The 25,724-nt window shown below is 39.2% G+C and overlaps 23 non-coding genes and 3 pseudogenes across 23 annotated transcripts; all 26 read right to left on the bottom strand.

Annotated features, from left to right (window-relative positions):
- Positions 1 to 218: 218 nt before the first annotated feature.
- LOC146015034 (5S ribosomal RNA) lies at positions 219 to 337 on the bottom strand. The gene has a single exon (XR_014447968.1). It is a non-coding gene; the product is annotated as a 5S ribosomal RNA (ribosomal RNA).
- A 346-nt stretch (positions 338 to 683) lies between these two features.
- On the bottom strand, positions 684 to 802 carry LOC146010337 (5S ribosomal RNA; annotated as a pseudogene).
- A 345-nt stretch (positions 803 to 1,147) lies between these two features.
- On the bottom strand, positions 1,148 to 1,266 carry LOC146011906 (5S ribosomal RNA). Its single transcript, XR_014445087.1, has one exon. It is a non-coding gene; the product is annotated as a 5S ribosomal RNA (ribosomal RNA).
- A 345-nt stretch (positions 1,267 to 1,611) lies between these two features.
- On the bottom strand, positions 1,612 to 1,730 carry LOC146011905 (5S ribosomal RNA). The gene has a single exon (XR_014445086.1). It is a non-coding gene; the product is annotated as a 5S ribosomal RNA (ribosomal RNA).
- A 345-nt stretch (positions 1,731 to 2,075) lies between these two features.
- On the bottom strand, positions 2,076 to 2,194 carry LOC146014348 (5S ribosomal RNA). The gene has a single exon (XR_014447295.1). It is a non-coding gene; the product is annotated as a 5S ribosomal RNA (ribosomal RNA).
- A 345-nt stretch (positions 2,195 to 2,539) lies between these two features.
- LOC146014359 (5S ribosomal RNA) lies at positions 2,540 to 2,658 on the bottom strand. The gene has a single exon (XR_014447308.1). It is a non-coding gene; the product is annotated as a 5S ribosomal RNA (ribosomal RNA).
- A 345-nt stretch (positions 2,659 to 3,003) lies between these two features.
- Positions 3,004 to 3,122, bottom strand: LOC146014640 (5S ribosomal RNA). Its single transcript, XR_014447588.1, has one exon. It is a non-coding gene; the product is annotated as a 5S ribosomal RNA (ribosomal RNA).
- A 346-nt stretch (positions 3,123 to 3,468) lies between these two features.
- LOC146017334 (5S ribosomal RNA) lies at positions 3,469 to 3,587 on the bottom strand. The gene has a single exon (XR_014450210.1). It is a non-coding gene; the product is annotated as a 5S ribosomal RNA (ribosomal RNA).
- Positions 3,588 to 3,932: 345 nt separating this feature from the next.
- Positions 3,933 to 4,051, bottom strand: LOC146015785 (5S ribosomal RNA). Its single transcript, XR_014448695.1, has one exon. It is a non-coding gene; the product is annotated as a 5S ribosomal RNA (ribosomal RNA).
- A 345-nt stretch (positions 4,052 to 4,396) lies between these two features.
- Positions 4,397 to 4,515, bottom strand: LOC146013975 (5S ribosomal RNA). Its single transcript, XR_014446936.1, has one exon. It is a non-coding gene; the product is annotated as a 5S ribosomal RNA (ribosomal RNA).
- Positions 4,516 to 11,053: 6,538 nt separating this feature from the next.
- LOC146011904 (5S ribosomal RNA) lies at positions 11,054 to 11,172 on the bottom strand. Its single transcript, XR_014445085.1, has one exon. It is a non-coding gene; the product is annotated as a 5S ribosomal RNA (ribosomal RNA).
- Positions 11,173 to 11,517: 345 nt separating this feature from the next.
- Positions 11,518 to 11,636, bottom strand: LOC146015004 (5S ribosomal RNA). The gene has a single exon (XR_014447940.1). It is a non-coding gene; the product is annotated as a 5S ribosomal RNA (ribosomal RNA).
- A 345-nt stretch (positions 11,637 to 11,981) lies between these two features.
- LOC146014357 (5S ribosomal RNA) lies at positions 11,982 to 12,100 on the bottom strand. The gene has a single exon (XR_014447306.1). It is a non-coding gene; the product is annotated as a 5S ribosomal RNA (ribosomal RNA).
- Positions 12,101 to 12,445: 345 nt separating this feature from the next.
- On the bottom strand, positions 12,446 to 12,564 carry LOC146014638 (5S ribosomal RNA). The gene has a single exon (XR_014447586.1). It is a non-coding gene; the product is annotated as a 5S ribosomal RNA (ribosomal RNA).
- Positions 12,565 to 12,910: 346 nt separating this feature from the next.
- Positions 12,911 to 13,029, bottom strand: LOC146016042 (5S ribosomal RNA). Its single transcript, XR_014448945.1, has one exon. It is a non-coding gene; the product is annotated as a 5S ribosomal RNA (ribosomal RNA).
- Positions 13,030 to 13,373: 344 nt separating this feature from the next.
- Positions 13,374 to 13,492, bottom strand: LOC146010574 (5S ribosomal RNA; annotated as a pseudogene).
- A 345-nt stretch (positions 13,493 to 13,837) lies between these two features.
- LOC146013974 (5S ribosomal RNA) lies at positions 13,838 to 13,956 on the bottom strand. The gene has a single exon (XR_014446935.1). It is a non-coding gene; the product is annotated as a 5S ribosomal RNA (ribosomal RNA).
- Positions 13,957 to 21,063: 7,107 nt separating this feature from the next.
- LOC146016018 (5S ribosomal RNA) lies at positions 21,064 to 21,182 on the bottom strand. The gene has a single exon (XR_014448921.1). It is a non-coding gene; the product is annotated as a 5S ribosomal RNA (ribosomal RNA).
- Positions 21,183 to 21,527: 345 nt separating this feature from the next.
- LOC146011903 (5S ribosomal RNA) lies at positions 21,528 to 21,646 on the bottom strand. Its single transcript, XR_014445084.1, has one exon. It is a non-coding gene; the product is annotated as a 5S ribosomal RNA (ribosomal RNA).
- A 345-nt stretch (positions 21,647 to 21,991) lies between these two features.
- Positions 21,992 to 22,110, bottom strand: LOC146014094 (5S ribosomal RNA). The gene has a single exon (XR_014447050.1). It is a non-coding gene; the product is annotated as a 5S ribosomal RNA (ribosomal RNA).
- A 352-nt stretch (positions 22,111 to 22,462) lies between these two features.
- Positions 22,463 to 22,581, bottom strand: LOC146017345 (5S ribosomal RNA). Its single transcript, XR_014450221.1, has one exon. It is a non-coding gene; the product is annotated as a 5S ribosomal RNA (ribosomal RNA).
- Positions 22,582 to 22,927: 346 nt separating this feature from the next.
- On the bottom strand, positions 22,928 to 23,046 carry LOC146015032 (5S ribosomal RNA). Its single transcript, XR_014447966.1, has one exon. It is a non-coding gene; the product is annotated as a 5S ribosomal RNA (ribosomal RNA).
- A 345-nt stretch (positions 23,047 to 23,391) lies between these two features.
- Positions 23,392 to 23,510, bottom strand: LOC146010486 (5S ribosomal RNA; annotated as a pseudogene).
- Positions 23,511 to 23,857: 347 nt separating this feature from the next.
- On the bottom strand, positions 23,858 to 23,976 carry LOC146014831 (5S ribosomal RNA). The gene has a single exon (XR_014447773.1). It is a non-coding gene; the product is annotated as a 5S ribosomal RNA (ribosomal RNA).
- A 975-nt stretch (positions 23,977 to 24,951) lies between these two features.
- LOC146011902 (5S ribosomal RNA) lies at positions 24,952 to 25,070 on the bottom strand. The gene has a single exon (XR_014445083.1). It is a non-coding gene; the product is annotated as a 5S ribosomal RNA (ribosomal RNA).
- Positions 25,071 to 25,416: 346 nt separating this feature from the next.
- Positions 25,417 to 25,535, bottom strand: LOC146015982 (5S ribosomal RNA). The gene has a single exon (XR_014448888.1). It is a non-coding gene; the product is annotated as a 5S ribosomal RNA (ribosomal RNA).
- Positions 25,536 to 25,724: the final 189 nt, after the last annotated feature.

Here is a 25,724-nt window from a genome sequence, read left to right as displayed (position 1 = left end):
GATATTAGCAGGGCGTCTTAAATTAAACTACTAAAGAGGCTCAACACTGTTTAGCTGCCAAAAGCAGTTGGAATTGGGCCTAAACAGTGTGGTAAGTCTTTAGGTGATGGCTATTGTGTCTGTTTGACCTCTTCCAAATGTCTGTACTGGCAATAAAAAGAAAAAGTTTCCAATTTAAATAGCTAGAGAATAAAAACAATTTGCCTGTAATGTGAAAAAACCTACAGCACCTGGTGTTCCCATGTGGTCTCCCACCCAAGTACTAACCAGGCCCAACACTGCTTAGCTTCCAAGATCACACGAGATTGGGCCTATCCAATGTGGTATGGCTGTAGGTGAGTTAAAAGCACTTTTTTGCCCTCTTCTACTTCTATCACCAGGTAAGCTAATACAAAAGTTTCCTAACTGTATTGGCTTACTTAAAAAAAATCATGTGTTGGTAATGTAAAAAGACCTACAGGACATGATATTAGCAGGGGGTCTTAAATTAAACTACTAAACAGGCTCAACACTGTTTAGCTGCCAAAAGCAGTTGGAATTGGGCCTAAACAGTGTGGTAAGTCTTTAGGTGATGGCTATTGTGTCTGTTTGACCTCTTCCAAATGTCTGTGCTGGCAATAAAAAGAAAAAGTTTCCAATTTAAATAGCTAGAGAATAAAAACAATTTGCCTGTAATGTGAAAAAACCTACAGCACCTGGTGTTCCCATGTGGTCTCCCACCCAAGTACTAACAAGGCCCAACACTGCTTAGCTTCCAAGATCAGACGAGATTGGGCCTATCCAATGTGGTACGGCTGTAGGTGAGATACAGGCACTTTTTTGCCCTCTTCTACTTCTATCACCAGGTAAGCTAATAAAAAAGTTTCCTAACTGTATTGGCTTACTGAAAAAAATCATGTGTTGGTAATGTAAAAAGACCTACAGGACATGATATTAGCAGGGAGTCTTAAATTAAACTACTAAAGAGGCTCAACACTGTTTAGCTGCCAAAAGCAGTTGGAATTGGGCCTAAACAGTGTGGTAAGTCTTTAGGTGATGGCTATTGTGTCTGTTTGACCTCTTCCAAATGTCTGTGCTGGCAATAAAAAGAAAAAGTTTCCAATTTAAATAGCTAGAGAATAAAAACAATTTGCCTGTAATGTGAAAAAACCTACAGCACCTGGTGTTCCCATGTGGTCTCCCACCCAAGTACTAACCAGGCCCAACACTGCTTAGCTTCCAAGATCAGACGAGATTGGGCCTATCCAATGTGGTATGGCTGTAGGTGAGATACAGGCACTTTTTTGCCCTCTTCTACTTCTATCACCAGGTAAGCTAATAAAAAAGTTTCCTAACTGTATTGGCTTACTGAAAAAAATCATGTGTTGGTAATGTAAAAAGACCTACAGGACATGATATTAGCAGGGGGTCTTAAATTAAACTACTAAAGAGGCTCAACACTGTTTAGCTGCCAAAAGCAGTTGGAATTGGGCCTAAACAGTGTGGTAAGTCTTTAGGTGATGGCTATTGTGTCTGTTTGACCTCTTCCAAATGTCTGAGCTGGCAATAAAAAGAAAAAGTTTCCAATTTAAATAGCTAGAGAATAAAAACAATTTGCCAGTAATGTGAAAAAACCTACAGCACCTGGTGTTCCCATGTGGTCTCCCACCCAAGTACTAACCAGGCCCAACACTGCTTAGCTTCCAAGATCAGACGAGATTGGGCCTATCCAATGTGGTATGGCTGTAGGTGAGTTAAATCCACTTTTTTGCCCTCTTCTACTTCTATTACCAGGTAAGCTAATACAAAAGTTTCCTAACTGTATTGGCTTACTGAAAAAAATCATGTGTTGGTAATGTAAAAAGACCTACAGGACATGATATTAGCAGGGGGTCTTAAATTAAACTACAAAAGAGGCTCAACACTGTTTAGCTGCCAAAAGCAGTTGGAATTGAGCCTAAACATTGTGGTAAGTCTTTAGGTGATGGCTATTGTGTCTGTTTGACCTCTTCCAAATGTCTGTGCTGGCAATAAAATGAAAAAGTTTCCAATATAAATAGCTAGAGAATAAAAACAATTTGCCAGTAATGTGAAAAAACCTACAGCACCTGGTGTTCCCATGTGGTCTCCCACCCAAGTACTAACCTGGCCCAACACTGCTTAGCTTCCAAGATCAGACGAGATTGAGCCTATCCAATGTGGTATGGCTGTAGGTGAGTTAAATTCACTTTTTTGCCCTCTTCTACTTCTATCACCAGGTAAGCTAATACAAAAGTTTCCTAACTGTATTGGCTTACTGAAAAAAATCATGTGTTGGTAATGTAAAAAGACCTACAGGACATGATATTAGCAGGGCGTCTTAAATTAAACTACTAAAGAGGCTCAACACTGTTTAGCTGCCAAAAGCAGTTGGAATTGGGCCTAAACAGTGTAGTAAGTCTTTAGGTGATGGCTATTGTGTCTGTTTGACCTCTTCCAAATGTCTGTACTGGCAATAAAAAGAAAAAGTTTCCAATTTAAATAGCTAGAGAATAAAAACAATTTGCCTGTAATGTGAAAAAACCTACAGCACCTGGTGTTCCCATGTGGTCTCCCACCCAAGTACTAACCAGGCCCAACACTGCTTAGCTTCCAAGATCAGACGAGATTGGGCCTATCCAATGTGGTATGGCTGTAAGTGAAATACAGGCACTTTTTTGCCCTCTTCTACTTCTATCACCAGGTAAGCTAATAAAAAAGTTTCCTAACTGTATTGGCTTACTGAAAAAAATCATGTGTTGGTAATGTAAAAAGACCTACAGGACATGATATTAGCAGGGGGTCTTAAATTAAACTACAAAAGAGGCTCAACAATGTTTAGCTGCCAAAAGCAGTTGGAATTGAGCCTAAACAGTGTGGTAAGTCTTTAGGTGATGGCTATTGTGTCTGTTTGACCTCTTTCAAATGTCTGTGCTGGCAATAAAAAGAAAAAGTTTCCAATTTAAATAGCTAGAGAATAAAAACAATTTGCCAGTAATGTGAAAAAACCTACAGCACCTGGTGTTCCCAGGTGGTCTCCCACCCAAGTACTAACCAGGCCCAACACTGCTTAGCTTCCAAGATCAGACGAAATTGGGCCTATCCAATGTGGTATGGCTGTAGGTGAGATACAGGCACTTTTTTGCCCTCTTCTACTTCTATCACCAGGTAAGCTAATAAAAAAGTTTCCTAACTGTATTGGCTTACTTAAAAAAAATCATGTGTTGGTAATGTAAAAAGACCTACAGGACATGATATTAGCAGGGGGTCTTAAATTAAACTACTAAACAGGCTCAACACTGTTTAGCTGCCAAAAGCAGTTGGAATTGGGCCTAAACAGTGTGGTAAGTCTTTAGGTGATGGCTATTGTGTCTGTTTGACCTCTTCCAAATGTCTGTACTGGCAATAAAAAGAAAAAGTTTCCAATTTAAATAGCTAGAGAATAAAAACAATTTGCCTGTAATGTGAAAAATCCTACAGCACCTGGTGTTCCCATGTGGTCTCCCACCCAAGTACTAACCAGGCCCAACACTGCTTAGCTTCCAAGATCAGACGAGATTGGGCCTATCCAATTTGGTATGGCTGTAGGTGAGATACAGGCACTTTTTTGCCCTCTTCTACTTCTATCACCAGGTAAGCTAATACAAAAGTTTCCTAACTGTATTGGCTTACTGAAAAAAATCATGTGTTGGTAATGTAAAAAGACCTACAGGACATGATATTAGCAGGGGGTCTTAAATTAAACTACTAAAGAGGCTCAACACTGTTTAGCTGCCAAAAGCAGTTGGAATTGGGCCTAAACAGTGTGGTAAGTCTTTAGGTGATGGCTATTGTGTCTGTTTGACCTCTTCCAAATGTCTGTACTGGCAATAAAAAGAAAAAGTTTCCAATTTAAATAGCTAGAGAATAAAAACAATTTGCCAGTAATGTGAAAAAACCTACAGCACCTGGTGTTCCCATGTGGTCTGCCACCCAAGTACTAACCAGGCCCAACACTGCTTAGCTTCCAAGATCAGACGAGATTGGGCCTATCCAATGTGGTATGGCTGTAGGTGAGATACAGGCACTTTTTTGCCCTCTTCTACTTCTATCACCAGGTAAGCTAATACAAAAGTTTCCTAACTGTATTGGCTTACTGAAAAAAATCATGTGTTGGTAATGTAAAAAGACCAACAGGACATGATATTAGCAGGGGGTCTTAAATTAAACTACAAAAGAGGCTCAACACTGTTAAGCTGCCAAAAGCAGTTGGAATTGAGCCTAAACAGTGTGGTAAGTCTTTAGGTGATGGCTAGTGTGTCTGTTTGACCTCTTACAAATGTCTGTGCTGGCAATAAAAAGAAATAGTTTCCAATATAAATAGCTAGAGAATAAAAACAATTTGCCAGTAATGTGAAAAAACCTACAGCACCTGGTGTTCCCAGGTGGTCTCCCAGCCAAGTACTAACCAGGCCCAACACTGCTTAGCTTCCAAGATCAGATGAGATTGGGCCTATACAATGTGGTATGGCTGTAGGTGAGATACAGGCACTTTTTTGCCCTCTTCTACTTCTATCACCAGGTAAGCTAATAAAAAAGTTTCCTAACTGTATTGGCTTACTGAAAAAAAATCATGTGTTGGTAACTGTTACCATATAGGCATATAGATATTGTTTTATACCATCATTAATGTAATGTGATTTTAACCATAGTATATATTATGTATGTGTATATAAAAATAGGAATAGCTTAATAATTAGGACATCAGAGTTTAGGAGACAAAATGTCTAAGGCATACTATTAAGCAGATATAGTGTTGTTACCCTCCCCAGATATATCTATATTTATTAAGTAAGCAATGTATACACTATGGGCCAGACTCCAGCCATCTGGTTTCCTTTCTGGAGAATGTAGACTGCTAGTTACATTGCAGGACAGACAGGACACTATTGTGTATTTTGACAACAGGAGTGTAAAATAGATTGATGCACAGGGAGAGACCAGAAACAGGAGATCTCGCAATGGAGATTACCACTAGAGTCCAGACAAGCAGAAGACCCTGTCACCATTAGCATCCATAAATTCAATAACGTCATGAGAACATGGAACTTCATTCTGCGTATTTGGGATATAAGGAGAGAGATAGAGTAGACACAGGCACACAGACACTCTCACAGACACACGGACAGTCAGCAAGAAACCTATTCAGTGAGTCAGGAGGAGAGATGTGAGATACGAGCAGGAAAGAGAACGGAACCAAAAGCGATGGGCTGGAGTGAGAGACTAACAGTAAATATGGTAGTTATGAATGTTCGTTTATGGGTATAGGTATAAGTTATGTCAGTATTGTAGCAGTCTGTCTGTCAATTGTTTAATGTAATTTTATGTAATATAAGCAAGGAGGCGTATATAAATATATATATAATAGCATATACATCAATTACTGTGTTAATGTATTCTGTAATGGTTTGTTTTGCCTATAAATAAAATCCTCCAATTGGAGCTAAAATTACAAGTCTCGAACTCTCATATTTGGGGAATCAAATTATGACAAGTACTCTGCATATTGTATTGTAAGGTCTATTAGAATATAATTGCAGATGTCAAATATATATGTTATTATATCAATACCAGATATAATAAATATATTTTATATAATATTTCAATCTCAATAACCATTATTGGGATAAGAGAGATATATGATCCCTAAAATAAAACTCTACAATGGCGACCGCAGCAGGACTTGTGAATTTTGGTATCTGATTGTATGATTATTATATTTATAAGGAGTAGCAGATGCGTGAAGCTGGCTACCTAACCTACAGAATCACAGTGAGGATGTATCTAGGAAAACGTAATACTATTGTGTATTTTTATCTTGCATTGTTTGTAGACCTAGAATAACGTATTGGTAGAACAGAACTGATATTCCATTGTTACCATTATCTGGGAGTGCACGCTTAGATATTGATAATATGGCATTATTCAGAAACATTTTTAACTAATACTACATTTACTAGGCTCAGCACAAGGGCATGTTAGCCTGCTGACACATTGCAAGATCACAGTGGGGTATGTTACTAATTAGGCACTTGATAATGGTAAAGGCCTAGAATGAATAAATAATGGAAATTAGCATTTCCAAATAAATTAAAATTAGTACCAGATATTAGAGTTAACTTTGAGAATCCGGACACTCTCATTGGGAGGATATCTTGTGTACAAAAGTATAAATACAGCATTGTAAAATAAGCACAATGTTGAAAATGAAAAGAGTTGCTGTAGCATTTAGGAAAATGCACAGAGCAGCGACTTTAGAAGTTAAGCAGGAATGTAAAGAAAAATCAGGTTCACGTCTTAAGAGGGCATGCCTGAAAATGAATGCAAAGGTGCATTGCTTCTTAAAATCCCTAAAGGTTAAGAAGTGTACTCAGAAGAATTCTGAGACAAAAGTAAATTTTCTGGTAGATTGTGAACAAACTGCCCAGATCTCTCATGAAGGGATCACAGAAGCACCCAGCAAAGGTGTTAGGAGCAGGGATGAGACCACAGAGGGGCTCATTCACAAACAGACTACAAAGTCTGAAATGGTCACAGATGCTAATCAGGGCTCTGTAATAGAGAGAGAACGTAATACTGTGCACGATGTACCTATCCTCAAAGCGCACATTACCGCAAATAAGGCAGGAGCAATGAGAGATATCCCCTGCACTGTTTTGATTAAGGGGGGGGATCAGTACATTGAGAAGGAGAGTGATTCTGCAGAATCCACTCTCACAGCCCCCATTGTGACAAAGAAACTTGTGTTGCCCTCAGGGAAAGGGGAACAGACAATAACCTTGTATACACACACTCCAATTGTAGGTAAAGTTGTCACAGAATTAAATGAGCAAATGTATTCAGCCACAAATTTGTCTGAGCTGAGCAATGGTATGAATTTGAGCATGCATGATCACACAAAAGGTTCCACCATCTCTGTAACCCCCACACAGCAGTTAGAGACATCTAGTGGTGGAGCAAATGTCCACAGTCTCTTAGAGAGACCACATGCAGAGTGTCAATCTGTGAACACCACACAGAAGTACAGGAATGCTGAAAAGCATCACCAGGATGAGAATGTTTATATGTCCTGGAGTCCTAACCATTTTATTTTAGGTTTGGTCAAACATGAAGCTCTGAGTCATACTAAGCATATTTGGCACAGCCTAACAAGTTTTTCGCCCCAAAAGTATATTTTTCAGAAGCTCCAAGTTTCCAGACTGAAGAAACTCGCAGGACCACCAAAAGCAAATCGAGAAAAGATGCATCCTGGCAATGACAACAGGGAGTATTGTTCATTTACTTTATAGATTAAATCTAGTTATTGGGTGGTGTAAGGAACTGCCACATGTTTAAATGGATACAAGATCCAGATTAAATGTAACCTCAGTAGCGCACGCAGGGGGGGTTTCCGAGTACCCAGAAACCCCCCCAGGAATCTAAGGGCCATTGTCTGAAAGCTGAGGGTCCCCTCTTTCCAAGATTATAAGAATTTTTAAAATCGGACCTTGGGAACCGGAGATATCTGACTTCAAAGCAGTGGTCCCCATCCAAGCCTGTTAATTGCTGTTCCCAGTCAGAGATTTCAGGTTCTGTCTGACGTAGAGTTTTTCTGAGTATATATTCCAAAATCTGTGACTCTCCCCCTTTGAAGGACCCTAGAAGCTTGTCTCTACTGTTCCCAGAACCAGAGATATCAGCCTTCAAGCAGCTGGTTACTGCTCCAGCTCCACACACCTGGTATAATAGTTTTCTATACTCCTTGGCAGATTGCTCTGCCTCCTGAACTCTGATCCCCTCGTCCCCAGTACCATTTGGTAGGTGGGATTCTCTAGTTTTTAATTCCATTAAAATCTAAGAAATCTATTTCCGGGAACTGGAGATATCTGCAGTCAAGCAAGCTGTCCTCCCACCAGAAAATTATGAATAATAAGCCCACTCCACTATACACCCCTCCTCTGCATATTAAACGTCCCCTACCACCCTGGAAGTTATGTATCAGGGCCCCTTCATTCAGCCCAATGCCCCCTTCTCCCACCCCATCTCCCACCATCTGTGCAGTAAAGGGGTAATTAGTGGAAACTACTGATCCAGGCCCTACATGCTGAGCGGTTGATATAATACCCCCTACCACCCGCGGGACATCAAAACATATACTGGGTCATCTAAGTGTCCATCTCCGTGCTTTGCTCTGCACCTCTGGAAACCCCCTTCTGAAAATCCTGCGTTTGCCCCTGAACCTGCATCATATACCTGCAGCAAAGTTTATGTTGTCAGTGACATATACTATTACATAGAGGAGAGAAATGGCACAGACCAGAAAACATGGCCAGCAATGTTGGACCAGTAGATAGCACAAAAGATATAGCAGCATTGTCACACCAGTTTGTAAATAGCAATAATAGTAATTGTATTTCTTTTTGTTTCAATTTTAGGTTACAAGTTCTACACAGCAGCTTCAATACTAATGGATGCAAAGTTTTAAAGAAAGCCCCAAGTCGCAACAACAACCTCTACTAAACCTTTTATTGATGCAATTATGCAAAGAACCAGTACCTTGCACAGCTTGTGTTTGTCATCTAAGGAGAATCCAAAAACTGTCACATGGACAAAAATCAAAGGACTTTTTTTTTATTAGTTTCTTTTTCTTTCTTCAGTCCTTCAGAGAAGGAAAAGGTTTAACTACAGCAACTATTATTTGTTTTCTGGACACATGGACAAAATCCCCTTTTCTCTTCTTCAGGAGAAGTTCATTAACCCCCTCACTACAGCAATCATTGTGTGTTTGTTTGTCAGGACACTGTGACACATGCACATTCCATTTACAGTGTGAATCTCACCCCTGCAAGTATGCAGAATCCTTTTGTATTGTACATACGTTTTTAATCGCTGATCGTGGATCCTTTAGAATCTACCCCAGACATTTACCTGCCAATGCCTGAAGATAAATGTTCTTATCAACAAGTAAAGCAAAAATACTTGGTTAAAGTTTCAACTGCTGTATTCAACATCACAAACTGTTTTGTTCAACACAACGAGGTTGGGGTTAGAGAGACATGGACACTTATCATGATTGCAGCGCGATAATCTTATAGGACGCACAAGGACACTTGTCACGATCACAGCGATAATCGTAAAGGACATAAACTCGCTAAGGACTGCATCAATGAGGGTTATCAAAGGCCCTGTGTTTTTCAGAACTGTGGTGAAGAAATTTATCAAGACCACAGCACTCCAAGGGCCACACACATTCCCTCTATACATGTAAAGCAACATGTCAAGCAAGTCAACAGCCTCGAAGAAGAATTCTACTTCTACGTCCACCATACTGCAAATGTAAAGTGTCTCCAAGAACTGCAACCCACACAAGTGACAGCCCTCAGCCAGGAAATCACTGTGAGCAACAGTACAAGGAAAGTGTCCTCACTCATCGACCAAACAACATCTACAAGGCAAGCCGTGGCGTGGCATATAACTGTCTGTAGCAATGAAAAATATTTTCCTCATGAATACTGAATATAAATAACCTCTGTCCCTGGTCAAATTTAGTTATTATAGGGTAAAATAGGTTAATTAAATGAAGGATATTTCATACCAATGGTTAATTTATGTTCAGGATAGTTTGAAAAAAGAAAGTTTGGAAATATATATGAAGCAAGTATGGTAATTTACTGTGTGACCAATCAAAATAATTTCTCATGGTCACAAGCGGGGGACTGTTACCATATAGGCATATAGATATTGTTTTATACCATCATTAATGTAATGTGATTTTAACCATAGTATATATTATGTATGTGTATATAAAAATAGGAATAGCTTAATAATTAGGACATCAGAGTTTAGGAGACAAAATGTCTAAGGCATACTATTAAGCAGATATAGTGTTGTTACCCTCCCCAGATATATCTATATTTATTAAGTAAGCAATGTATACACTATGGGCCAGACTCCAGCCATCTGGTTTCCTTTCTGGAGAATGTAGACTGCTAGTTACATTGCAGGACAGACAGGACACTATTGTGTATTTTGACAACAGGAGTGTAAAATAGATTGATGCACAGGGAGAGACCAGAAACAGGAGATCTCGCAATGGAGATTACCACTAGAGTCCAGACAAGCAGAAGACCCTGTCACCATTAGCATCCATAAATTCAATAACGTCATGAGAACAGGGAACTTCATTCTGCGTATTTGGGATATAAGGAGAGAGATAGAGTAGACACAGGCACACAGACACTCTCACAGACACACGGACAGTCAGCAAGAAACCTATTCAGTGAGTCAGGAGGAGAGATGTGAGATACGAGCAGGAAAGAGAACGGAACCAAAAGCGATGGGCTGGAGTGAGAGACTAACAGTAAATATGGTAGTTATGAATGTTCGTTTATGGGTATAGGTATAAGTTATGTCAGTATTGTAGCAGTCTGTCTGTCAATTGTTTAATGTAATTTTATGTAATATAAGCAAGGAGGCGTATATAAATATATATATAATAGCATATACATCAATTACTGTGTTAATGTATTCTGTAATGGTTTGTTTTGCCTATAAATAAAATCCTCCAATTGGAGCTAAAATTACAAGTCTCGAACTCTCATATTTGGGGAATCAAATTATGACAAGTACTCTGCATATTGTATTGTAAGGTCTATTAGAATATAATTGCAGATGTCAAATATATATGTTATTATATCAATACCAGATATAATAAATATATTTTATATAATATTTCAATCTCAATAACCATTATTGGGATAAGAGAGATATATGATCCCTAAAATAAAACTCTACATAATGTAAAAAGACCTACAGGACATGATATTAGCAGGGGGTCTTAAATTAAACTACTAAAGAGGCTCAACACTGTTTAGCTGCCAAAAGCAGTTGGAATTGGGCCTAAACAGTGTGGTAAGTCTTTAGGTGATGGCTATTGTGTCTGTTTGACCACTTCCAAATGTCTGTACTGGCAATAAAAAGAAAAAGTTTCCAATTTAAATAGCTAGAGAATAAAAACAATTTGTCAGTAATGTGAAAAAACCTACAGCACCTGGTGTTCCCATGTGGTCTCCCACCCAAGTACTAACCAGGCCCAACACTGCTTAGCTTCCAAGATCAGACGAGATTGGGCCTATCCAATGTGGTATGGCTGTAGGTGAGATACAGGCACTTTTTTGCCCTCTTCTACTTCTATCACCAGGTAAGCTAATACAAAAGTTTCCTAACTGTATTGGCTTACTGAAAAAAATCATGTGTTGGTAATGTAAAAAGACCAACAGGACATGATATTAGCAGGGGGTCTTAAATTAAACTACAAAAGAGGCTCAACACTGTTAAGCTGCCAAAAGCAGTTGGAATTGAGCCTAAACAGTGTGGTAAGTCTTTAGGTGATGGCTAGTGTGTCTGTTTGACCTCTTACAAATGTCTGTGCTGGCAATAAAAAGAATTAGTTTCCAATATAAATAGCTAGAGAATAAAAACAATTTGCCAGTAATGTGAAAAAACCTACAGCACCTGGTGTTCCCATGTGGTCTCCCACCCAAGTACTAACCAGGCCCAACACTGCTTAGCTTCCAAGATCAGACGAGATTGGGCCTATCCAATGTAGTATGGCTGTAGGTGAGATACAGGCACTTTTTTGCCCTCTTCTACTTCTATCACCAGGTAAGCTAATACAAAAGTTTCGTAACTGTAATGGCTTACTGAAAAAAATCATGTGTTGGTAATGTAAAAAGACCAACAGGACATGATATTAGCAGGGGGTCTTAAATTAAACTACAAAAGAGGCTCAACACTGTTAAGCTGCCAAAAGCAGTTGGAATTGAGCCTAAACAGTGTGGTAAGTCTTTAGGTGATGGCTAGTGTGTCTGTTTGACCTCTTACAAATGTCTGTGCTGGCAATAAAAAGAAATAGTTTCCAATATAAATAGCTAGAGAATAAAAACAATTTGCCAGTAATGTGAAAAAACCTACAGCACCTGGTGTTCCCATGTGGTCTCCCACCCAAGTACTAACCAGGCCCAACACTGCTTAGCTTCCAAGATCAGACGAGATTGGGCCTATCCAATGTGGTATGGCTGTAAGTGAAATACAGGCACTTTTTTGCCCTCTTCTACTTCTATCACCAGGTAAGCTAATAAAAAAGTTTCCTAACTGTATTGGCTTACTGAAAAAAATCATGTGTTGGTAATGTAAAAAGACCTACAGGACATGATATTAGCAGGGGGTCTTAAATTAAACTACAAAAGAGGCTCAACAATGTTTAGCTGCCAAAAGCAGTTGAAATTGAGCCTAAACAGTGTGGTAAGTCTTTAGGTGATGGCTATTGTGTCTGTTTGACCTCTTCCAAATGTCTGTGCTGGCAATAAAAAGAAAAAGTTTCCAATTTAAATAGCTAGAGAATAAAAACAATTTGCCAGTAATGTGAAAAAACCTACAGCACCTGGTGTTCCCAGGTGGTCTCCCACCCAAGTACTAACCAGGCCCAACACTGCTTAGCTTCCAAGATCAGACGAAATTGGGCCTATCCAATGTGGTATGGCTGTAGGTGAGATACAGGCACTTTTTTGCCCTCTTCTACTTCTATCACCAGGTAAGCTAATAAAAAAGTTTCCTAACTGTATTGGCTTACTTAAAAAAAATCATGTGTTGGTAATGTAAAAAGACCTACAGGACATGATATTAGCAGGGGGTCTTAAATTAAACTACTAAACAGGCTCAACACTGTTTAGCTGCCAAAAGCAGTTGGAATTGGGCCTAAACAGTGTGGTAAGTCTTTAGGTGATGGCTATTGTGTCTGTTTGACCTCTTCCAAATGTCTGTACTGGCAATAAAAAGAAAAAGTTTCCAATTTAAATAGCTAGAGAATAAAAACAATTTGCCTGTAATGTGAAAAAACCTACAGCACCTGGTGTTCCCATGTGGTCTCCCACCCAAGTACTAACCAGGCCCAACACTGCTTAGCTTCCAAGATCAGACGAGATTGGGCCTATCCAATTTGGTATGGCTGTAGGTGAGATACAGGCACTTTTTTGCCCTCTTCTACTTCTATCACCAGGTAAGCTAATAAAAAAGTTTCCTAACTGTATTGGCTTACTGAAAAAAATCATGTGTTGGTAATGTAAAAAGACCTACAGGACATGATATTAGCAGGGGGTCTTAAATTAAACTACTAAAGAGGCTCAACACTGTTTAGCTGCCAAAAGCAGTTGGAATTGGGCCTAAACAGTGTGGTAAGTCTTTAGGTGATGGCTATTGTGTCTGTTTGACCTCTTCCAAATGTCTGTACTGGCAATAAAAAGAAAAAGTTTCCAATTTAAATAGCTAGAGAATAAAAACAATTTGCCAGTAATGTGAAAAACCTACAACACCTGGTGTTCCCATGTGGTCTGCCACCCAAGTACTAACCAGGCCCAACACTGCTTAGCTTTCAAGATCAGACGAGATTGGGCCTATCCAATGTGGTATGGCTGTAGGTGAGATACAGGCACTTTTTTGCCCTCTTCTACTTCTATCACCAGGTAAGCTAATACAAAAGTTTCCTAACTGTATTGGCTTACTGAAAAAAATCATGTGTTGGTAATGTAAAAAGACCAACAGGACATGATATTAGCAGGGGGTCTTAAATTAAACTACAAAAGAGGCTCAACACTGTTAAGCTGCCAAAAGCAGTTGGAATTGAGCCTAAACAGTGTGGTAAGTCTTTAGGTGATGGCTAGTGTGTCTGTTTGACCTCTTACAAATGTCTGTGCTGGCAATAAAAAGAAATAGTTTCCAATATAAATAGCTAGAGAATAAAAACAATTTGCCAGTAATGTGAAAAAACCTACAGCACCTGGTGTTCCCAGGTGGTCTCCCAGCCAAGTACTAACCAGGCCCAACACTGCTTAGCTTCCAAGATCAGATGAGATTGGGCCTATACAATGTGGTATGGCTGTAGGTGAGATACAGGCACTTTTTTGCCCTCTTCTACTTCTATCACCAGGTAAGCTAATAAAAAAGTTTCCTAACTGTATTGGCTTACTGAAAAAAAATCATGTGTTGGTAACTGTTACCATATAGGCATATAGATATTGTTTTATACCATCATTAATGTAATGTGATTTTAACCATAGTATATATTATGTATGTGTATATAAAAATAGGAATAGCTTAATAATTAGGACATCAGAGTTTAGGAGACAAAATGTCTAAGGCATACTATTAAGCAGATATAGTGTTGTTACCCTCCCCAGATATATCTATATTTATTAAGTAAGCAATGTATACACTATGGGCCAGACTCCAGCCATCTGGTTTCCTTTCTGGAGAATGTAGACTGCTAGTTACATTGCAGGACAGACAGGACACTATTGTGTATTTTGACAACAGGAGTGTAAAATAGATTGATGCACAGGGAGAGACCAGAAACAGGAGATCTCGCAATGGAGATTACCACTAGAGTCCAGACAAGCAGAAGACCCTGTCACCATTAGCATCCATAAATTCAATAACGTCATGAGAACATGGAACTTCATTCTGCGTATTTGGGATATAAGGAGAGAGATAGAGTAGACACAGGCACACAGACACTCTCACAGACACACGGACAGTCAGCAAGAAACCTATTCAGTGAGTCAGGAGGAGAGATGTGAGATACGAGCAGGAAAGAGAACGGAACCAAAAGTGATGGGCTGGAGTGAGAGACTAACAGTAAATATGGTAGTTATGAATGTTCGTTTATGGGTATAGGTATAAGTTATGTCAGTATTGTAGCAGTCTGTCTGTCAATTGTTTAATGTAATTTTATGTAATATAAGCAAGGAGGCGTATATAAATATATATATAATAGCATATACATCAATTACTGTGTTAATGTATTCTGTAATGGTTTGTTTTGCCTATAAATAAAATCCTCCAATTGGAGCTAAAATTACAAGTCTCGAACTCTCATATTTGGGGAATCAAATTATGACAAGTACTCTGCATATTGTATTGTAAGGTCTATTAGAATATAATTGCAGATGTCAAATATATATGTTATTATATCAATACCAGATATAATAAATATATTTTATATAATATTTCAATCTCAATAACCATTATTGGGATAAGAGAGATATATGATCCCTAAAATAAAACTCTACAATGGCGACCGCAGCAGGACTTGTGAATTTTGGTATCTGATTGTATGATTATTATATTTATAAGGAGTAGCAGATGCGTGAAGCTGGCTACCTAACCTACAGAATCACAGTGAGGATGTATCTAGGAAAACGTAATACTATTGTGTATTTTTATCTTGCATTGTTTGTAGACCTAGAATAACGTATTGGTAGAACAGAACTGATATTCCATTGTTACCATTATCTGGGAGTGCACGCTTAGATATTGATAATATGGCATTATTCAGAAACATTTTTAACTAATACTACATTTACTAGGCTCAGCACAAGGGCATGTTAGCCTGCTGACACATTGCAAGATCACAGTGGGGTATGTTACTAATTAGGCACTTGATAATGGTAAAGGCCTAGAATGAATAAATAATGGAAATTAGCATTTCCAAATAAATTAAAATTAGTACCAGATATTAGAGTTAACTTTGAGAATCCGGACACTCTCATTGGGAGGATATCTTGTGTACAAAAGTATAAATACAGCATTGTAAAATAAGCACAATGTTGAAAATGAAAAGAGTTGCTGTAGCATTTAGGAAAATGCACAGAGCAGCGACTTTAGAAGTTAAGCAGGAATGTAAAGAGAAATCAGGTTCACGTCTTAAGAGGGCATGCCTGAAAATGAATGCAAAGGTGCATTCCTTCTTAAAATCCCTAAAGGTTAAGAAGTGTACTCAGAAGAATTCTGAGACAAAAGTAAATTTTCTGGTAGATTGTGAACAAACTGTCCAGATCTCTCATGAAGGGATCACAGAAGCACCCAGCAAAGGTGTTAGGAGCAGGGATGAGACCACAGAGGGGCTCATTCACAAACAGACTACAAAGTCTGAAATGGTCACAGATGCTAATCAGGGCTCTGTAATAGAGAGAGAACGTAATACTGTGCACGATGTACCTATCCTCAAAGCGCACATTACCGCAAATAAGGCAGGAGCAATGAGAGATATCCCCTGCACTGTTTTGATTAAGGGGGGAGATCAGTACATTAAGAAGGAGAGTGATTCTGCAGAATCCACTCTCACAGCCCCCATTGTGACAAAGAAACTTGTGTTGCCCTCAGGGAAAGGGGAACCGACAATAACCTTGTATACACACACTCCAATTGTAGGTAAAGTTGTCACAGAATTAAATGAGCAAATGTATTCAGCCACAAATTTGTCTGAGCTGAGCAATGGTATGAATTTGAGCATGCATGATCACACAAAAGGTTCCACCATCTCTGTAACCCCCACACAGCAGTTAGAGACATCTAGTGGTGGAGCAAATGTCCACAGTCTCTTAGAGAGACCACATGCAGAGTGTCAATCTGTGAACACCACACAGAAGTACAGGAATGCTGAAAAGCATCACCAGGATGAGAATGTTTATATGTCCTGGAGTCCTAACCATTTTATTTTAGGTTTGGTCAAACATGAAGCTCTGAGTCATACTAAGCATATTTGGCACAGCCTAACAAGTTTTTCGCCCCAAAAGTATATTTTTCAGAAGCTCCAAGTTTCCAGACTGAAGAAACTCGCAGGACCACCAAAAGCAAATCGAGAAAAGATGCATCCTGGCAATGACAACAGGGAGTATTGTTCATTTACTTTATAGATTAAATCTAGTTATTGGGTGGTGTAAGGAACTGCCACATGTTTAAATGGATACAAGATCCAGATTAAATGTAACCTCAGTAGCGCACGCAGGGGGGGTTTCCGAGTACCCAGAAACGCCCCCAGGAATCTAAGGGCCATTGTCTGAAAGCTGAGGGTCCCCTCTTTCCAAGATTATAAGAATTTTTAAAATCGGACCTTGGGAACCGGAGATATCTGACTTCAAAGCAGTGGTCCCCATCCAAGCCTGTTAATTGCTGTTCCCAGTCAGAGATTTCAGGTTCTGTCTGACGTAGAGTTTTTCTGAGTATATATTCCAAAATCTGTGACTCTCCCCCTTTGAAGGACCCTAGAAGCTTGTCTCTACTGTTCCCAGAACCAGAGATATCAGCCTTCAAGCAGCTGGTTACTGCTCCAGCTCCACACACCTGGTATGTAGTTTTCTATACTCCTTGGCAGATTGCTCTGCCTCCTGAACTCTGATCCCCTCGTCCCCAGTACCATTTGGTAGGTGGGATTCTCTAGTTTTTAATTCCATTAAAATCTAAGAAATCTATTTCCGGGAACTGGAGATATCTGCAGTCAAGCAAGCTGTCCTCCCACCAGAAAATTATGAATAATAAGCCCACTCCACTATACACCCCTCCTCTGCATATTAAACGTCCCCTACCACCCTGGAAGTTATGTATCAGGGCCCCTTCATTCAGCCCAATGCCCCCTTCTCCCACCCCATCTCCCACCATCTGTGCAGTAAAGGGGTAATTAGTGGAAACTACTGATCCAGGCCCTACATGCTGAGCGGTTGATATAATACCCCCTACCACCCGCGGGACATCAAAACATATACTGGGTCATCTAAGTGTCCATCTCCGTGCTTTGCTCTGCACCTCTGGAAACCCCCTTCTGAAAATCCTGCGTTTGCCCCTGAACCTGCATCATATACCTGCAGCAAAGTTTATGTTGTCAGTGACATATACTATTACATAGAGGAGAGAAATGGCACAGACCAGAAAACATGGCCAGCAATGTTGGACCAGTAGATAGCACAAAAGATATAGCAGCATTGTCACACCAGTTTGTAAATAGCAATAATAGTAATTGTATTTCTTTTTGTTTCAATTTTAGGTTACAAGTTCTACACAGCAGCTTCAATACTAATGGATGCAAAGTTTTAAAGAAAGCCCCAAGTCGCAACAACAACCTCTACTAAACCTTTTATTGATGCAATTATGCAAAGAACCAGTACCTTGCACAGCTTGTGTTTGTCATCTAAGGAGAATCCAAAAACTGTCACATGGACAAAAATCAAAGGACTTTTTTTTTATTAGTTTCTTTTTCTTTCTTCAGTCCTTCAGAGAAGGAAAAGGTTTAACTACAGCAACTATTATTTGTTTTCTGGACACATGGACAAAATCCCCTTTTCTCTTCTTCAGGAGAAGTTCATTAACCCCCTCACTACAGCAATCATTGTGTGTTTGTTTGTCAGGACACTGTGACACATGCACATTCCATTTACAGTGTGAATCTCACCCCTGCAAGTATGCAGAATCCTTTTGTATTGTACATACGTTTTTAATCGCTGATCTGGTCACACATATGATCTTCATTCTTATGTCATTGTATATACCTTGTAAATATTTGTTTTCTTTTTCTTCTTATTCTTCTTCTTATTATATGCTGATCATATATATACGCTTCCTTCTTAAAAAGCTTCAAACTAATTTAAATATCAGACAAAGAATGGTATGCCTTACATCAAATTGTAAAAGAGAAACGTTTTGTTAGTTGTTGAGATGGACCAATCTCTTAATACAGACTTAACCAAGTCTAAGAGAATAAATAATAGCATAGATGGGATATTGTAGTTATTGTATATGCACATGGCTGCATATCACACATACTGGATGGAATTCGATATAGCCAAACCCATTCTTAACAGATATCTAATATTTGTTTGAAGCAAAATCGTAGTCATTTATTGTATTGATAGGATGTTGTCATAGATACGTCAAATCAAAATATTATTGTTAGTTATTGGATTTAGTTGGTGAAGGGTTAATTTAGTTTAAGATAAGACAGTATATAGGAAGGTAGGTAAGAGATCAGAGACTGAATGGTAAATTGTTATTCAGTGAGGAAATTTAGTATAGACGGAGTGGATCCTTTAGAATCTACCCCAGACATTTACCTGCCAATGCCTGAAGATAAATGTTCTTATCAACAAGTAAAGCAAAAATACTTGGTTAAAGTTTCAACTGCTGTATTCAACATCACAAACTGTTTTGTTCAACACAACGAGGTTGGGGTTAGAGAGACATGGACACTTATCATGATTGCAGCGCGATAATCTTATAGGACGCACAAGGACACTTGTCACGATCACAGCGATAATCGTAAAGGACATAAACTCGCTAAGGACTGCATCAATGAGGGTTATCAAAGGCCCTGTGTTTTTCAGAACTGTGGTGAAGAAATTTATCAAGACCACAGCACTCCAAGGGCCACACACATTCCCTCTATACATGTAAAGCAACATGTCAAGCAAGTCAACAGCCTCGAAGAAGAATTCTACTTCTACGTCCACCATACTGCAAATGTAAAGTGTCTCCAAGAACTGCAACCCACACAAGTGACAGCCCTCAGCCAGGAAATCACTGTGAGCAACAGTACAAGGAAAGTGTCCTCACACATCGACCAAACAAGATCTACAAGGCAAGCCGTGGCGTGGCATATAACTGTCTGTAGCAATGAAAAATATTTTCCTCATGAATACTGAATATAAATAACCTCTGTCCCTGGTCAAATTTAGTTATTATAGGGTAAAATAGGTTAATTAAATGAAGGATATTTCATACCAATGGTTAATTTATGTTCAGGATAGTTTGAAAAAAGAAAGTTTGGAAATATATATGAAGCAAGTATGGTAATTTACTGTGTGACCAATCAAAATAATTTCTCATGGTCACAAGCGGGGGACTGTTACCATATAGGCATATAGATATTGTTTTATACCATCATTAATGTAATGTGATTTTAACCATAGTATATATTATGTATGTGTATATAAAAATAGGAATAGCTTAATAATTAGGACATCAGAGTTTAGGAGACAAAATGTCTAAGGCATACTATTAAGCAGATATAGTGTTGTTACCCTCCCCAGATATATCTATATTTATTAAGTAAGCAATGTATACACTATGGGCCAGACTCCAGCCATCTGGTTTCCTTTCTGGAGAATGTAGACTGCTAGTTACATTGCAGGACAGACAGGACACTATTGTGTATTTTGACAACAGGAGTGTAAAATAGATTGATGCACAGGGAGAGACCAGAAACAGGAGATCTCGCAATGGAGATTACCACTAGAGTCCAGACAAGCAGAAGACCCTGTCACCATTAGCATCCATAAATTCAATAACGTCATGAGAACAGGGAACTTCATTCTGCGTATTTGGGATATAAGGAGAGAGATAGAGTAGACACAGGCACACAGACACTCTCACAGACACACGGACAGTCAGCAAGAAACCTATTCAGTGAGTCAGGAGGAGAGATGTGAGATACGAGCAGGAAAGAGAACGGAACCAAAAGCGATGGGCTGGAGTGAGAGACTAACAGTAAATATGGTAGTTATGAATGTTCGTTTATGGGTATAGGTATAAGTTATGTCAGTATTGTAGCAGTCTGTCTGTCAATTGTTTAATGTAATTTTATGTAATATAAGCAAGGAGGCGTATATAAATATATATATAATAGCATATACATCAATTACTGTGTTAATGTATTCTGTAATGGTTTGTTTTGCCTATAAATAAAATCCTCCAATTGGAGCTAAAATTACAAGTCTCGAACTCTCATATTTGGGGAATCAAATTATGACAAGTACTCTGCATATTGTATTGTAAGGTCTATTAGAATATAATTGCAGATGTCAAATATATATGTTATTATATCAATACCAGATATAATAAATATATTTTATATAATATTTCAATCTCAATAACCATTATTGGGATAAGAGAGATATATGATCCCTAAAATAAAACTCTACATAATGTAAAAAGACCTACAGGACATGATATTAGCAGGGGGTCTTAAATTAAACTACTAAAGAGGCTCAACACTGTTTAGCTGCCAAAAGCAGTTGGAATTGGGCCTAAACAGTGTGGTAAGTCTTTAGGTGATGGCTATTGTGTCTGTTTGACCACTTCCAAATGTCTGTACTGGCAATAAAAAGAAAAAGTTTCCAATTTAAATAGCTAGAGAATAAAAACAATTTGCCAGTAATGTGAAAAAACCTACAGCACCTGGTGTTCCCATGTGGTCTCCCACCCAAGTACTAACCAGGCCCAACACTGCTTAGCTTCCAAGATCAGACGAGATTGGTCCTATCCAATGTGGTATGGCTGTAGGTGAGATACAGGCACTTTTTTGCCCTCTTCTACTTCTATCACCAGGTAAGCTAATACAAAAGTTTCCTAACTGTATTGGCTTACTGAAAAAAATCATGTGTTGGTAATGTAAAAAGACCAACAGGACATGATATTAGCAGGGGGTCTTAAATTAAACTACAAAAGAGGCTCAACACTGTTAAGCTGCCAAAAGCAGTTGGAATTGAGCCTAAACAGTGTGGTAAGTCTTTAGGTGATGGCTAGTGTGTCTGTTTGACCTCTTACAAATGTCTGTGCTGGCAATAAAAAGAATTAGTTTCCAATATAAATAGCTAGAGAATAAAAACAATTTGCCAGTAATGTGAAAAAACCTACAGCACCTGGTGTTCCCATGTGGTCTCCCACCCAAGTACTAACCAGGCCCAACACTGCTTAGCTTCCAAGATCAGACGAGATTGGGCCTATCCAATGTGGTATGGCTGTAGGTGAGATACAGGCACTTTTTTGCCCTCTTCTACTTCTATCACCAGGTAAGCTAATACAAAAGTTTCGTAACTGTAATGGCTTACTGAAAAAAATCATGTGTTGGTAATGTAAAAAGACCAACAGGACATGATATTAGCAGGGGGTCTTAAATTAAACTACAAAAGAGGCTCAACACTGTTAAGCTGCCAAAAGCAGTTGGAATTGAGCCTAAACAGTGTGGTAAGTCTTTAGGTGATGGCTAGTGTGTCTGTTTGACCTCTTACAAATGTCTGTGCTGGCAATAAAAAGAAATAGTTTCCAATATAAATAGCTAGAGAATAAAAACAATTTGCCAGTAATGTGAAAAAACCTACAGCACCTGGTGTTCCCATGTGGTCTCCCACCCAAGTACTAACCAGGCCCAACACTGCTTAGTTTCCAAGATCAGACGAGATTGGGCCTATACAATGTGGTATGGCTGTAGGTGAGATACAGGCACTTTTTTGCCCTCTTCTACTTCTATCACCAGGTAAGCTAATAAAAAAGTTTCCTAACTGTATTGGCTTACTGAAAAAAAATCATGTGTTGGTAATGTAAAAAGACCTACAGGACATGATATTAGCAGGGGGTCTTAAATTAAACTACTAAAGAGGCTCAACACTGTTTAGCTGCCAAAAGCAGTTGGAATTGGGCCTAAACAGTGTGGTAAGTCTTTAGGTGATGGCTATTGTGTCTGTTTGACCTCTTCCAAATGTCTGTGCTGGCAATAAAAAGAAAAAGAAAAAGTTTCCAATTTAAATAGCTAAAGAATAAAAACAATTTGCCAGTAATGTGAAAAAACCTACAGCACCTGGTGTTCCCATGTGGTCTCCCACCCAATTACTAACCAGGCCCAACACTGCTTAGCTTCCAAGATCAGACGAGATTGAGCCTATCCAATGTGGTATGGCTGTAGGTGAGTTAAATTCATTTTTTTTGCCCTCTTCTACTTCTATCACCAGGTAAGCTAATACAAAAGTTTCCTAACTGTATTGGCTTACTGAAAAAAATCATGTGTTGGTAATGTAAAAAGACCTACAGGACATGATATTAGCAGGGCGTCTTAAATTAAACTACTAAAGAGGCTCAACACTGTTTAGCTGCCAAAAGCAGTTGGAATTGGGCCTAAACAGTGTGGTAAGTCTTTAGGTGATGGCTATTGTGTCTGTTTGACCTCTTCCAAATGTCTGTACTGGCAATAAAAAGAAAAAGTTTCCAATTTAAATAGCTAGAGAATAAAAACAATTTGCCTGTAATGTGAAAAAACCTACAGCACCTGGTGTTCCCATGTGGTCTCCCACCCAAGTACTAACCAGGCCCAACACTGCTTAGCTTCCAAGATCACACGAGATTGGGCCTATCCAATGTGGTATGGCTGTAGGTGAGTTAAAAGCACTTTTTTGCCCTCTTCTACTTCTATCACCAGGTAAGCTAATACAAAAGTTTCCTAACTGTATTGGCTTACTGAAAAAAATCATATGTTGGTAATGTAAAAAGAACTACAGGACATGATATTAGCAGGGGGTCTTAAATTAAACTACAAAAGAGGCTCAACAATGTTTAGCTGCCAAAAGCAGTTGGATTTGAGCCTAAACAGTGTGGTAAGTCTTTAGGTGATGGCTATTGTGTCTGTTTGACCTCTTCCAAATGTCTGTGCTGGCAATAAAAAGAAAAAGTTTCCAATTTAAATAGCTAGAGAATAAAAACAATTTGCCAGTAATGTGAAAAAACCTACAGCACCTGGTGTTCCCAGGTGGTCTCCCACCCAAGTAGTAACCAGGCCCAACACTGCTTAGCTTCCAAGATCAGACGAAATTGGGCCTATCCAATGTGGTATTGCTGTAGGTGAGATACAGGCACTTTTTTGCCCTCTTCTACTTCTATCACCAGGTAAGCTAATAAAAAAGTTTCCTAACTGTATTGGCTTACTTAAAAAAAATCATGTGTTGGTAATGTAAAAAGACCTACAGTGACATGATATTAGCAGGGGGTCTTAAATTTAACTACTAAACAGGCTCAACACTGTTTAGCTGCCAAAAGCAGTTGGAATTGGGCCTAAACAGTGTGGTAAGTCTTTAGGTGATGGCTATTGTGTCTGTTTGACCTCTTCCAAATGTCTGTGCTGGCAATAAAAAGAAAAAGTTTCCAATTTAAATAGCTAGAGAATAAAAACAATTTGCCAGTAATGTGAAAAAAACTACAGCACCTGGTGTTCCCATGTGGTCTCCCACCCAAGTACTAACCAGGCCCAACACTGCTTAGCTTCCAAGATCAGACGAGATTGGGCCTATCCAATGTGGTATGGCTGTAGGTGAGTTAAAGGCACTTTTTTGCCCTCTTCTACTTCTATCACCAGGTAAGCTAATAAAAAAGTTGGTACTTATGTAGTAACTGGGCTGCCGATTTTGAAATCGGGTCCATCGCATCGCATCGCACCCGACCAAATCGCATGCGATGCGATGCGATGCGATGGACCCGATTTTTCCATAGGATTCAATGTTAAAATGGACTGAGTCCATTTTAACATGGAATTCAATGGGAAAAAGGGGTCCTTTTCATACCCCTACTATCCAAGTGGGCATGGAGTTGGATATAAACCTGTGGCGAGCGTAGCGAGCCACCGAGCCCGAAGCGTGGCGAGCGTAGCGAGCCCCGCGAGGGGACACAGAATACCGTCCCCTCGCGGGGCTCGCTTCGCTCGCCACGCTTCGGGCTCGGTGGCTCGCTACGCTCGCCACAGGTTTATATCCAACTCCATGCCCACTTGGATAGTAGGGGTATGAAAAGGACCCCTTTTTCCCATTGAATTCCATGTTAAAATGGACTCAGTCCATTTTAACATTGAATCCTATGGAACAATCGGGTCATCGCATCGCATCGCATCGCATCGCATCGTATGCGATGCGATGCGATATCGCATCGCATCGCATCTGATTGTATGCCTTAACTTAAGGCATACAATCAAAAAATCGGCAGCCCAGATACTACATAAGTACCAAAAAGTTTCCTAACTGTATTGGCTTTCTGAAAAAAATCATGTGTTGGTAATGTAAAAAGACCTACAGGACATGATATTAGCAGGGGGTCTTAAATTAAACTACTAAAGAGGCTCAACACTGTTTAGCTGCCAAAAGCAGTTGGAATTGGGCCTAAACAGTGTGGTAAGTCTTTAGGTGATGGCTATTGTGTCTGTTTGACCTCTTCCAAATGTCTGTGCTGGCAATAAAAAGAAAAAGTTTCCAATTTAAATAGCTAGAGAATAAAAACAATTTGCCAGTAATGTGAAAAAACCTACAGCACCTGGTGTTCCCATGTGGTCTCCCACCCAAGTACTAACCAGGCCCAACACTGCTTAGCTTCCAAGATCAGACGAGATTGGGCCTATCCAATGTGGTATGGCTGTAGGTGAGTTAAAGGCACTTTTTTGCCCTCTTCTACTTCTATCACCAGGTAAGCTAATACAAAAGTTTCCTAACTGTATTGGCTTACTGAAAAAAATCATGTGTTGGTAATGTAAAAAGACCTACAGGACATGATATTAGCAGGGGGGTCTTAAATTAAACTACAAAAGAGGCTCAACACTGTTTAGCTGCCAAAAGCAGTTGGAATTGGGCCTAAACAGTGTGGTAAGTCTTTAGGTGATGGCTATTGTGTCTGTTTGACCTCTTCCAAATGTCTGTACTGGCAATAAAAAGAAAAAGTTTCCAATTTAAATAGCTAGAGAATAAAAACAATTTGCCTGTAATGTGAAAAAACCTACAGCACCTGGTGTTCCCAGGTGGTCTCCCACCCAAGTACTAACCAGGCTCAACACTGCTTAGCTTCCAAGATCAGACGAGATTGGGCCTATCCAATGTGGTATGGCTGTAGGTGAGATACAGGCACTTTTTTGCCCTCTTCTACTTCTATCACCAGGTAAGCTAATACAAAAGTTTCCTAACTGTATTGGCTTACTGAAAAAAATCATGTGTTGGTAATGTAAAAAGACCTACAGGACATGATATTAGCAAGGGGTCTTAAATAAAACTACAAAAGAGGCTCAACACTGTTTAGCTGCCAAA

The sequence above is a fragment of the Crinia signifera genome, chromosome 6 (assembly GCF_055691185.1).
Source record: "Crinia signifera chromosome 6, ASM5569118v1, whole genome shotgun sequence".
Taxonomy (NCBI): Eukaryota; Metazoa; Chordata; class Amphibia; order Anura; family Myobatrachidae; genus Crinia; species Crinia signifera.
Note: the sequence above shows the minus strand (reverse complement) of the source record. Positions and strands in the feature narration are given on the sequence as shown.